Below are 13,330 nucleotides of genomic sequence, written 5' to 3'. Positions count from 1 at the left end.
ACCTTCATTCTCAAATTCCTTCATTTTGCCACCGGAGCCCACTCTCTAAATCTTTCAGGGAACCAGTTGGTCGATCACTGAGCTAGGGCCATTCGAAGCCCAAATTTTGCATCAAATTTCAATATTTTAGCCTGCAATCAAAATGCAGTCTTCATTTTGGCTCAACTCAAGTATCAATTTTTTGTCCTCAGACATGAATTTTTGATTTCTTGTCCATGCCAGGGGTCTAGGATATCAAATACCTCATCCAGGGTTTGTTATTTAGTATTCCCTTCACATTGAACGTTGCAAACTTTGTAACATTGAAATTGAATCACTCAAATTTCCTTACGTGGAAAACCCAACTTCTTGGCTTAATAGAAAGCTAAGATATGACTGGCTTTATCAATGGGGAATACCCTATGCCGGCCTCCTTGACAGAGTTTACCGAATCAAGATTTTCTAGCTTGGCATAAATCTATAGACTCCCAAGGGGTTGGATTACTGGGACTCTCTCAGAAGAGGTCTTTGGAGTGGTTGTTGGACTGGAGACATCATGTGAAGTTTGGAAGGCTCTCCTTATGTCCTTCACTGACACTTCTTAAGAAGGGGCATTTTTACTTATTTGAAAGTTACAAATGCACCTAAAGAAAGATCTCGTGTTGAATGATTGTATTGAAGGCTTTAAAAATATCTGTGATGAGCTTACTGCCATAGGTAGGGCTATTGAAGACCATGAAAAGTTCTCTTGGTTACTAAATAGGTTAGAAAGTGGTTATGAGGCATTTGTGACTACAATGCTCAAACCACCAACTCCAACCTATCATGAAGTGTGGCTCTACTTCAAGGGCATGAGATTATGAGAATATACATTTTCTGGTCCCAAAAATATTATGACAGGTAATGGAGAAAAATTAAACATCTATGATGTTGGAACTGCCAAGTTAGATCTTGTGGGTAAATGTCTAACTCTTGATAATGTCCTGGTAGTTCCTGAAATAAAAAAGAATCTAATTTCTGTTAATCAACTTACGACTGGCATGCCTCTTGTGTTTGAATTTTTCTCTAAAGGATTTGTGATTAAGGACAAGAAAACTCGCAAGGTGGTGACAACGGAGAGTAGATTGGGAGATCTTTAGGGATTGTAGTAAGAAATAAAGGAAGTTTTATTTTTGTCTAGATGTAGATCAACAGATAATAAAGTGTGGCATGATAGATTAGGGCATGTTCACAAGCAGGTAGTTGATTTTCTTAGTAGCAATAATGACATTGATACGAGGCAGAACTCTTTGAAATTTTCAGTTCAAGTTGCCAACTTGGTAAGATGAGTAGACTTCCTTTCTTACCTGTGGATGAACATTGCAATAAAATGTTTGGAAAAAATCATACATATTTACGGAAACCGACATCCATAGCGTCCTATAAAAAAATTATGTTTTATGTTATTTTTGTGGATGAGTATACTCGATTCACATGGTTTTTTCTCTTAAAAATTTAAGTTTGAGTTATGTTCAAATTTTATGAAATTTCATAATTTGGTTCAGACTCAATTTGGTGAAGAAATAAAGATTTTATAAAGGGATGAAGGTGGTGAATATAATATTATAGAACTCTAGGCATATTTGAAGAACAATGACATTCTACATCATAAGGCTTTTCCCAAAATGCTGAAATAGAATGGTTTAGCTGAGCGTAAACATCGAACTATAATTGAGCTTGGACTAACAGCTTGGTTATCGGTATAAGCCTTCTCTAGAGCTGTTTGGCTTATAAAATGACTACCCACATTTATACTAAAAATGAAATCACCATTTGAGCTTTTGCTTGGAAAAAAACCTAATTTCAATTATTTAAGATTTTTTTGGCAGTAGATGTTTTCCTTTCCTTTGGAAATACAACACTTATAAATTTGAGCCAAAATTTTTATCGTGTATTTTCGTTGGGTACAGTGAACAACATAAAGGATATAGATGTTTGTATCCTCCAATAGGACGGATTTATATGTCCCGACATGTGATTTTTTATGAAAGCATTTTTTTTCTACAGTAAACCTAGAAACTTGTTTTTGCAAGTTGAAAATAATGAAGAAATTATTAGTTTCAAAGAGTGGAACAATGACAGATTTCTTGACAAATGTTAAATAAGCTTACACAAAGATGAGAGTGGACTCTTAGATGACGTTCGATTGAGGCTTGCCATTAATGATCCAAATATCTCAGAGGCGGTCTATCATAATGAGTGTAATGAAATCCCTATAATCGAATATCAAAGTCCTAGAAGTTTAGGACTCAGTGAAGAGCATAATCAGGATGATAGCAGCCATCTAAACAATGAGGGTGCTATGAGTTCTCAAAACAGTCATCCTATGATTACGAGAATGAAAGATGTCATTACTAAACCAAATTCAAAATATCTGTTGACCTTGTCCATTGTCTCTGAACCAAGAACTCTCTAGATTAACTTAAAACATCTAGGGTGGCTCAAGGCTATGAAAGAGAAAATAAAAGCTCTATATGACAATGATACTTGGGAATTAGTTCATAGGCAGAGGCACATGAATGTGGTTGGTAATAAATGGGTATACAAGACCAAACTCAAGAGTGATGGCACTGTAGAACATTTAAAAACACTATTAGTTGCTAAGGGTTTCCATCAATCTTTAGGGATTGACTTTCTTGAAACATTTTCCCCTATCATTAAACCAGCAACGATCCATATTGTTTCAAGTATTGCTCGGATTTTACTCCAGTGTTGTAGATTAATCTCTATTTGTTTGCCATCAGAAGGAACTACTTTACTTTTAGCTTATGTAAATGATATCATTCTTATAGGGAGCAATCCAAGATTTTTGTGAAGTTTTATTCAGCAAGTTAGCAAAGAATTTGCCATGAAAGATCTGGGATATTTGCACTATTTTTTGGGTACACAGGTTCATAAATTTTCTATAGAACTATTTCTCAACCAATGACATGCCTATGAGTTGTTGAAAAGAGCTCAAATGTGCTCTGCACGGCCTGTTCATGCCCCAATGACTCCAAATCTTAAACATAGTTTGAATGGTGATAAGATGTATCCAAATCCCACATTTTATAGAAGGTTAGTTGGGGGCTTATAGTATCTTATGATTACTCGTCCAAACATCTCATACAGTGTTAATTATGTTAGTAAATTCATGCACCAGCTTTCAGTTTCAAATAGGGAAAAGGAATTTAAGATATATTCATGATACCATTGACTTGGGAACCTGATTTTTGGCCGAGTCTAGTCTTGACCTATATTCCCTTTCTGACACTAACTAGGCTGGATGCCCACTCACCTGCCGCTCTACTACTGGGTCATGTACTTTTATTGAGAATAATTGCATTTCTTGGAGTGCCAAAAAGTAACCCACAGTTGTTGGATTAAGTGCCGAAGCCGAATATAGAGCTATGGCTTCTGCAACAGATGAACTCACATGCATACGCTTCTACTCAGGGACTTTGGAGTTTATTTGCCTGAACCGCCAATTTTATTTTGTGAAAATATGTCTGCTCTACACACCGCGATCAAACATGTGTTTCACTCAAAAATAAAACATATGGCAATAGACTACCACTTTGTAAGGAAAAAAAATTGTCGTTGGGGCTCTTATTAAGATATGTCAACTCTACAAATCAATTGTGAGATGTTCTTAAGAAAGCCTTACCAAGAAGACAGTTTGATTCTCTAAGAACCAAATTAGGCGTGTGGAATTCTCCTCAGCCTATTTTGAGGGGGAATGATGGACAACAGATCCAATCTGATGAAAGATCCGAATCTGAGATCAAAGATGTGTTCAGGTCAAAAGAAGCCAGATCCAGCTCAAAGGTCATTGGCAGTTCAAAAGATGTTACACAAAATGAGGAGCCAGACATTATCTTTTCTGGTAAATCAAATAAGTCTATAAGCCATATGTTATCTTATATGGTAAATCAAATGAGTCAGTTAAAATGTTATCTCTAGAAGACTCATTTGGAAGATGAACAATACATTTGAAGGATCAACCGTATTTTCTAGAGAGCTACTACCTTATCAGCAACCACTTAATGTGATGAGCTGTACCTAATATGCGTAGACGTCTCTCCCTAATCTTTACCGTGGATGCAGGTGATATTTACAGAATCACGTACATCCAGTGCACTGTTTTTTTTTTTTTTTACTTTTCTTCCTGTTCAGTCGTCATCTTTCAATGCACAGTAGTGCTGTGCTTAAGTGCTTTCACCGAGTCCATTGAAATGGTTAACCTTTTCTTCTTTTTTGACAAAAAAAATTCTTGTGGAATAGTTTTTCCTGAATTATCCTGTGAAAGTATGTCACATCCTTAATATGAAGGATTTGTCATCATTCACTTAATTTAATACGATTGACTAATTCTAATAAGAAAATTGCTGATGCGCAACAATGAAAGCAAACTCTTGTTGAAGATTTCACCATTTAAAAAAGTAACTTGATGTCATTTGCTTTTCCCATATTTCTTTTTGTTTTAATAAAGTGACACATTAGACAAACATGAATAGCGCATAAGAACAAACTAAGATACTTGATGATAATCAAGCAATAGTTGAGTCTAGTGACATGGTGTGCCAAAGTGCGAGTGCAATGATATACAACATGTTTCTATTATCTTTGCACACATAAAAATATATAAATTTGTAGCATCTACACATGTCACGTACAATTTGTAATTGCATTCGTGAAAATATATGCAAGTGTGAAGTGTCATTGGTCAACAACTAACGATACTTAAGCAAATACGCATTTTCACAAGTTACAACAATATAAGCATTTATATTTCACGTGCCACATCACATGCCATTATGCATCGCATTAGGTGCCCTTAAGTGCAAAGCCGATTTGCATAATCACAATACATCACGTCATCATTCATACATAATTTAATGAAGGATTCTCATGCACGTGTTATGATGTGCAAGTGATATGTGATAACCTGCAAACATGCTTGTGTTGCATGCTTTTCTTTTGCGAAGATTCAAACATTGGAGATCGTGCTTCAACGACACCCAAGCCAGGTTAATGCGAGGGACCACATGTCACAGCCACAACATGGGTAGTTGCAGCCTACGAGGTTGTAGCGAGAGTGCCGCACCACCCACGGCTATAATAAAATGAGGGTCGTGACCAGCTGCGGGTGGGGCACCCAAAATGAGCAGCAACCTGCAACTCATTGACCACCTCCCTGCTACTATGATGCGACAACAGGGTACTAACAAAGGTCCAACAAAACAACCAGCACACTGCCCCTTTAAGGTCAACGCGCGGCAGCCACGACCTAACCCAAACTAGGTGTAGGTCGCAACAACAACAAACAACCCAGGTCTGGACTTACTGGTCCAGGCATGTGCTGGAACTGCTCAGACCATGAGCAAGGTCTGGATTGGGGTGTCCAGACCCGGTGTGGCCCTGCCACAACTGGAAAAAAATGATGCAGGCTCGCGGTCTACACTAGGACGCTGACACCCCTATGGCAGCCCGATTGCAGCAGGCACCCGAACACCAGCCGCATGGTGTTGCTGCAAGGGGAGGTGACCCCGTCTGAGACCCTACTCGGTCCAAGGTGACCTCTTGACAGGTCTGGACCAGACTCGGTCCAGACCGTGTCAGGTCAGAAACAGGAGGGCTACTGCAGGCTCGGGCTGAAGGCCCTGCTGTAGCTCGGCAATAAGCAAAAAGGGAGGGAGAGAGGTGACTCGGGCTGACCTGATTACGGTCGGCCTGGGGTCATGCTTGATGGACACCGTCCAACAGCCTGACAGGCCCAACCAACAGCAAGGGGGACATGGCTAGGGTCCCCTACTGACACAGATCGGGGCGTCTGCAGTCAGACGAAGAAAAATAAGAAGGAAACGACGAGGGGAGAGGAGGGTTCGACATGGCTCGGCCTGGACTAGCCCAGGCCAGCAGCACCCAAACCTAAAGGGGGCTGGCCCGACTGGGTAAGGTTGTTGGCCTAGAGCCGGTTGACGGCCTCCTTGCCACCTGAACATCACCATGGCAACCCCGAATTCACTGCCATAACAGAGAAAAGCCTTGGGCTGCCACTAAGAATGCAAAAAAAGAAAGGAAACGGGGAAAGAGAACGCCGGAAGGGGGCTCTCATGGTGATGAAGTCAAGTACCTCAGTCGACCCAAAGAAAAATGTGAGTGTGTGCGCATAAACGGTGGAAACATGGCAACACAAGATAGGAACCGACATCTACATGCTCTAATCCGCCAAGACCTCTTGCATTTCAACAAATGCAAGAAGGATATGAGGCTTCATGCTTCCATCAAGACATGCATGTATAATATTCCAATAAAAATGGTAAGAAATGGAAGGATCGAAACACCTCACCTTGATCAGACGGTGGAAGAGAAGACAGTTTTTTTCTCTTAGCTTGAAGATGAAAACCACTATAAAATGAGCACACACACTCACTCACACCCAAATTTTTGGTGGAAGAGGAGAGGAGAGAAGAGAGAAGAGAAAAAGAGAGAGGGAGAAAAATTGCCCCTTGTTCTTCTCTCTCTTACTTCTCAAAAATTAAATATGCTAGGTTTTACAATGAATGTCTAGGATTAGAAGTTGAAAATCAAGGGTTTAGAAGGGGTTTCACACCCTTCTAGGCAATGGAAAGGGTGTAATACTCTTGCATTGCCGCCCAAGGGACTCCAATCAACATCCTCTTTTCAAAACTACTTTTAGTTCTTTCAAAAACTCCATGGGGCTGCCACCCCATGCAACCAATAGGAGCATTCTCCCTCGTAACGATGACTTTAGAATATTACAAAGGTACCATAGGGCTGCCGCCCACATGGCCAATCTGATTTCCTCTTTTTAAATCTTACCTTTTTTATTACGAAGTAGCCACCGTCCATCTTGGTCAAACTTGACCAGCTAGGCTCCCTCACATGGGTGACACCCAGTGAGGTCGAGCCAGAGGTAGGTTCGAGCCTTCTAGCTCAATCCCAAACACAACACATATTCGAATTCCGTTTTATTAAATTTTACACTTAGGGTTTTTGAACTGCTCTTTTTAAATTCTGGTAAAACCTAGAAATTTTCTTAAAACCCACATTCTTGTCATAATTTTTTAGAATACCTAGAACTTAGGCATTTAAAATTCTCGATGGAGCAATTCAAGTGATTCTTTATGCAATTAAATAAAACTTAGGAATTAAATATTCATTGTGATGTATATATATTTATACATGCGAATACACACACACATATGTATATACATGTACCTACATATACATATACATAGTTCTACATAAATATCTTTTGAAATTCTATCATGTATTAAGTGTTTCTCAGAAAATTTGTGGGCCTTACAAAATGCTAAAGTCAAAAATATAAAATTGTGCAATGATACATGGTTGTTAAATTTGCATTTGAAGTATGTGCGTCCATGAGCCTGGAAGAGGTCGAACCCTTAAATTAAATTTGTAGTGTGAGTTGCATGGACATAATTGATTAAAAAAGTTAACCATGTGAGAGGGTAAGGTGTACGTCTAGCTTCGTGGATAATGTTTTTGAGCACAGAAGTTTGCTCATCCCCAACCACAAAGATAGGAGAAACCTCCACAATAGACTGTTAAGCAAACTCATGATTGAAAAACGGATGCATTAGGATGACGGTGTTTGGAGGCTCTTTCGATACGATCGTCCCTCACCCGTAGAACTGGTGAAAGGTGCTGACTTGGCCAAAGCAACAATTATTTGAATACATTTCTACGCTATGGCCCTAATCTAGATTTATGCATGTGTTCATACCCACGAGGCTAAGAAGTAAAAACTTAAATTGATTATACATTTAGTTAGTCATGACTTGCATTATTTTCAAAAAAAATAATTAATGATAATAAAGCCACTCATGCATAAATGGATGCTCGTTCTGCAATGGTAAGTGCATGAATTCTTAATTGCTCATGTATATTTAAATATTCATGGATATATAACTGCTTATGATTGAAAAAAATATACAAGTGTATATGATTGATAATCGTGTAAAGTATTACAATATAAGCATCCTTAAATTGATGGTTTATTTCTGCATGTGTGAGTGTAGGAATATCATTTTGTATGCTTGCTTTAATTTATGAGTACTGAATAACATTTTCTATAAGGCTTTCATGAGTTTGACCTGTTTTATGGGTTTCAAGAAAAGTACGATATGCAACTGCGGAGCGAATGCAAAATGCTTAGGCAATATCGAGAGCAAGTCTTTTCCTTTCTTGGGGATAGTTTTGAAAAAATAATCTTGTTATTTTAAATTAAAAAGACTCTGATGTAAATTTTAAAGTATTGAAACTGAATTAAATTTTGATAGTGATTTTATTTATATTTTGATTCAGTATGATGATTGATCGTATTGTAACCTGCCCAAAATGTTTAACCCAAAGAATCTCTGAAAAAATCTTTGAAAATTCAAGTTAAAATTTTGGGGCATTACAGTCAAACTCCTCTCACACTGTAGAATCTAATGGATGAATTAGTATGTTCTCATCGCTTGCACGTGGGGTCTTATGCCACCTTATATTGGATACTATTTTTGTTGTCATGAACAACTGCTACAACCTTGGTTTTACGAAAAAATATTGTAACACCTTTTGAGAAACTTTTATTTATTTGCCTTTGTGTGATTTTCATCTTGAAGCATTGCACTTTGGAAACATTTTTTTCTTCTGATGCTAATCCAAAAAAAATAGTCATTTACGCATGCATTTATCTTCACATAATCAAAGCTGATGCGATTAACAAATTTATTTGCCTCGTAATAAGAGTTTTACAATCTTTTTCACTCAAGCAACGCCTCCTTCAACAAATCAATCAGCATGTCGAACAATTTGTTACTCCAATTGTTCATTGATTTGATATGTAATAGCTAGAGAATAAAAGTTAGTTTTGTTAACTTTGTACAAGCTGGATATAGATCACTCCAGGCATCACTCATTAAGTCTTGAAGGGGTCTGCGTTCGCCACCATTGTCTGGAGCTGGATCCAATGTTGTCTCATCAATAACAACGTTCAATATTTCTTCGATCAGATCATAAACCTCTATCGTATCCTTGCTCTCATCATAATGTACATGCACTGTATCTATGTGGGTTAGAGTCACACTCATATGAGACTGAATATATTACATGGTAGAACCATGTCCAATCAAGTGTAGTTTGATCAGTGGTAGAACTTTATATTTTTTATTTTTATAGTCCTGACATGGGCATCTCATTCTACTAGCAGAATTGACATGAGCACGTGATGCTTCAATGAATCGATCAATTTCAAATATATAAGGTTTAGAACTTCAGTCATGAATTGTATCCATAATTGATCCATATTTACATATGACGACCTCACTATATTCAATAAGAGAATCTTTGATGAGTGACATTTACAAATAAACACAAAATTCTAAAATTAAAAAAAAGTGCCCTTAAAATTCTAAGTTTCTAACATTCACATAAATATGACTTTCATCATTGGAAGTTAATGAAAATTCATTGAAATGAGGACAATCATTGGTATGGTCAGCTCACTATGATCCAAAGACTTTCTCAATATCATGTTTTCTAAAGTATAGAGAATCTTGTATAAATGAAGAATTTCAAAATACTAGTTTGCAACCATAAAATGCTTTGAGTATTTGGGTTCCTAGTTGTTTGCTCTAAGTATTTGGGTTTTATCTTTTCTAATTCTGAAGTCGAATCTTTGAGTTGCTTATATATTTTTTGTGTAGGCATTGGACAAGATTAGGTTTGAGAGCTTGACCGATACGAGCAAGCTTGATGGACAGCCTGAGCTCTTCATTCAGCTTATTCCTGACAAGGTTAACAAAACACTGAGCATCATTATTGATAGAGTGGCATTGGCATGACCAAAGCTGGTATGTGATTCTCCTGTCTTTAGCCACATGCTCCCAACAACCCATATGACTGTGATTTAGGACCAGCTTATCACACTCCTCATTTATAAATGATAACAAAGGCTATTTAATATCATATTATTAAAGGGTATAAACTTCTCGTAACAATTTTTTTAATTATATGCAATGCAACTACAACATAGAGAAGAGGCTGGAAGATCAAGTTGAGCTACGTTAAAATGTATCATTTTAATTGCAAATAGGTCAAGTGCAGCAGGCACGTGATTGCATTCTACCATAATACACATGGCAACTACAAACACTCCACCATGATATGCATGGCAATTACAACGTAGGGAATATAATACTGAACTCCGAAGTGATCGTAAGATCAAGTAGAGTAATCTTTTTCATTTTCGTGTCACGAAGAAACCACCCCCGGGATGGAGGCCCAGTTGCGGTATACTTAGCCGGCCGTACATACGATCACATCCCGGTATTACAATTGCAAATAGGTCATGTGCAGCAGGCACATGGTTGTGCTCTAACATAATATGTAATAAAGGCCTGGATCCGGGCCTTGGCCTGATAATTAAGGCTGAACTTAGATCCACCTACTGATTCTTGTGAGCTTGTCTAATGATAATTAAGGCTGAACTTAGATCCACCTACTGATTCTTGTGAGCTTGTCTAATGATAATTAAGGCTCAACATGAGTTAGAAAACCAAAGATAGACATTTTGTTAGTGTAACTCCGTGCGTCCTCGTTACTAACATGCTCACCAAGATATTGCAGAACTTAACCAAATAAGAAATAGACAACAGCATGCAGAAATTTTCCTTATCGACCCTAAATAGTTTGTAATATTTAGTTGCTCCACAGGGATTCAGAAATTTTCAATTAATTCTGCAAGTAATAGTCTTCCGTTAATTCTTAAAAAATAGAGAAAGATGCTGAAACCTTAGAAAATCAGGAGAGAGAAGACGAAAATACAAAGGGCAAGAACTCAATTTTGGTCCTTTCCACTCAAACACGAAAAAGATTTTGAGCAAATGAATCAAGAGGTGATCGTCGACGGTGTCACCAGAGCAGAGAGGAGGATCAGGAGGTCATTGGTGGCGATGTCACCCGAGCAGGGAGGAGGATTATGAGGTCATTGGTGGCAGTGTCACCCGAGCAAGAAGGAGGATTGGAGGTGGTCCGACGAGATCACAGAGAAAGAAAGAGAAATAAAAAAAGGCCCATCAAACCTTTTTTAAATACAACTCAATAATGACGACATAACTTTATTGTTATAGAGTAAAAGCCTATAATGGTGTGATCCAGATCTCACCCTTATTGATCTATAACAACGAGATTATATGGCCGTTATATATTGTCGTCAAGTATTTTAACGACAGAGAATCTCATTGTTATACATATGCCTTTAACGACGATATAACTCTCGCCATTATAGAGTAAAAACCCTATAACAACGAGATTCAGATCTCGCTGTTATTGATCGGCCTGATAATCTCACAGTTACAAACAAATCTTTAACGGCGATATTCTATCAGAATGTCACCGTTATAGATATAAGCAATAACAATGAGATATGTGCAAGGGAAAGGCATTCAAGGCCCGATCGAGCTCGACGTTATTGATGAAGCAATAACGGCGAGATTCATGGCCGTAGTAGAGTAATAACGATGTGATATTTATGTTGCCGCTATTACCTATCAATTAGTATGGACAAAACTCTCGCCCTTATTGCTTGATCAATAGCGGAGAGTTTTTTTTTTTTTGGCCGTTAAACCATTGCGGCTATTACCCTCATCCTTGTAGTGACATAAAAAAAAGATGAGGTGCATTTTTTATATTATGAGAAGCTTTTTTTTTTCTTTTTATTGCCTATTTTTAAGTGCTAATGATAAAAAATAAAAAATTATCTCAATTTAAAAACTGCAGTTTAGGGATCGCACCTCCATGCCAGACCATAATCTGAGCAGCTGCATCGATCTAATCATCTAAACAGTAGGTCCAGCCATCAAGTACGTACGTACTTATTTCAAGCATCTTCTGTCACAGGGATACTTCACCGTGTCCTGTCGCCTTATATATAGTTCCTACTTCCTAACGATTGCACAAATTAAAATGGTGTGTCCCGTGTCGTTTTGGTAATGTTCAAATGACAGAGAAATCATCGCTGCTGGTTGGGACGGCCATCGCCCATGAGAATACCTTGTACCACAACTTTTTGGACCGGGTTGGGTCCAGAACCAAGTCCGCATTATCATGTTGAAATCGAACTTATAGGACACGTGTACGATAGATTTTCTTTCCTTTTCTCTTAAATGGTCATATGCAAATTCTTTGCGCGTATGAGAAATGCTAAAAACTTTATGGAAACGAGAAAGTGGGGCTTTGTCAAGAGATCAATAGACAGAAGACGTCATCGGCAGAAAATATATTACTCCTGAATCGGCTATTTTTTAATGAATGCAAATAATACTTAAAATTATTTTTTAATATTATTTTAATGGCTTTAACCCACGTATTGACATGTAATATTTTTAAAATTATTTTTTGGCTGATTCAGAACGATTCACTTGAGTGTCGCTATGGGGTCCGATTCACCTAAATCGTTGGCCAAACGATACAGGGCCGATACCGTTACTGACAATATTGGTTAAACCCATGGCTTTTCAGGAGCTTCAATTATCAAGTTTCAAAATATTTTTATCGGATGGCTGATCCATTATTTGAAGGGTTAATGCTTTGCTAAAGTCGATTTACAATCGACTTAACAAACCTTTTCTTTTACTTCTATTTTTTTTTTTTGCCACATCTAACATTGTAAATGTGATCTCCATGATTCTTTAGTGGAGATGGGCTTTTGGATTATCAGAATCCAACCTATATACAGGTTCTTGACGAAAAATCAATAGTTATAAATGCATCGATTTTTCTCCACTAGAAAAACATTATTAAGGGTCGATTCTCAATAAATAAACTATGCTGAAAGGTTAGATGAAGTCAAAACAACTTATACATCATAAGATTCCAACTAGATTATAGGTACAATCGACTGTAGCAAGTATATATCCATTATTTGATATGTGCATATATTGTCTAAAAACTGACATAGGAGCCTACAAGGATTCAGTTGAATATGATTAAAAATTTGACAAAATATACCATTAAATTTTTCTAAATAACCAAAAAGAATGAACATGTTGGCCCCTTGTTACAGGGAGGGATAGCATTTGCTACCCTTATGGCTAAGGAACCTCATATGAAATTGACCAAATCTGAGCTCATGAATGTATTCCTTGGATCATAATTTTTTAATGTAAAAATATGTTTTTTTGAGGTTTAAAATTGTAATACATTATATAGGCCATTAATTTTTCAACCCTCTTATAAGAGAAAAGCATGATCCAAAAGTCAGCTTTTAATAAACTTAATATGTAGATCACATATGGAG

Source organism: Nuphar pumila, chromosome 14 (assembly GCF_984573655.1).
Source record: "Nuphar pumila chromosome 14, dmNupPumi1.hap1.1, whole genome shotgun sequence".
Classification (NCBI taxonomy): domain Eukaryota; kingdom Viridiplantae; phylum Streptophyta; class Magnoliopsida; order Nymphaeales; family Nymphaeaceae; genus Nuphar; species Nuphar pumila.
The sequence above is the reverse complement of the archived record's forward strand: the minus strand, read 5'-3'. Positions refer to the sequence as shown.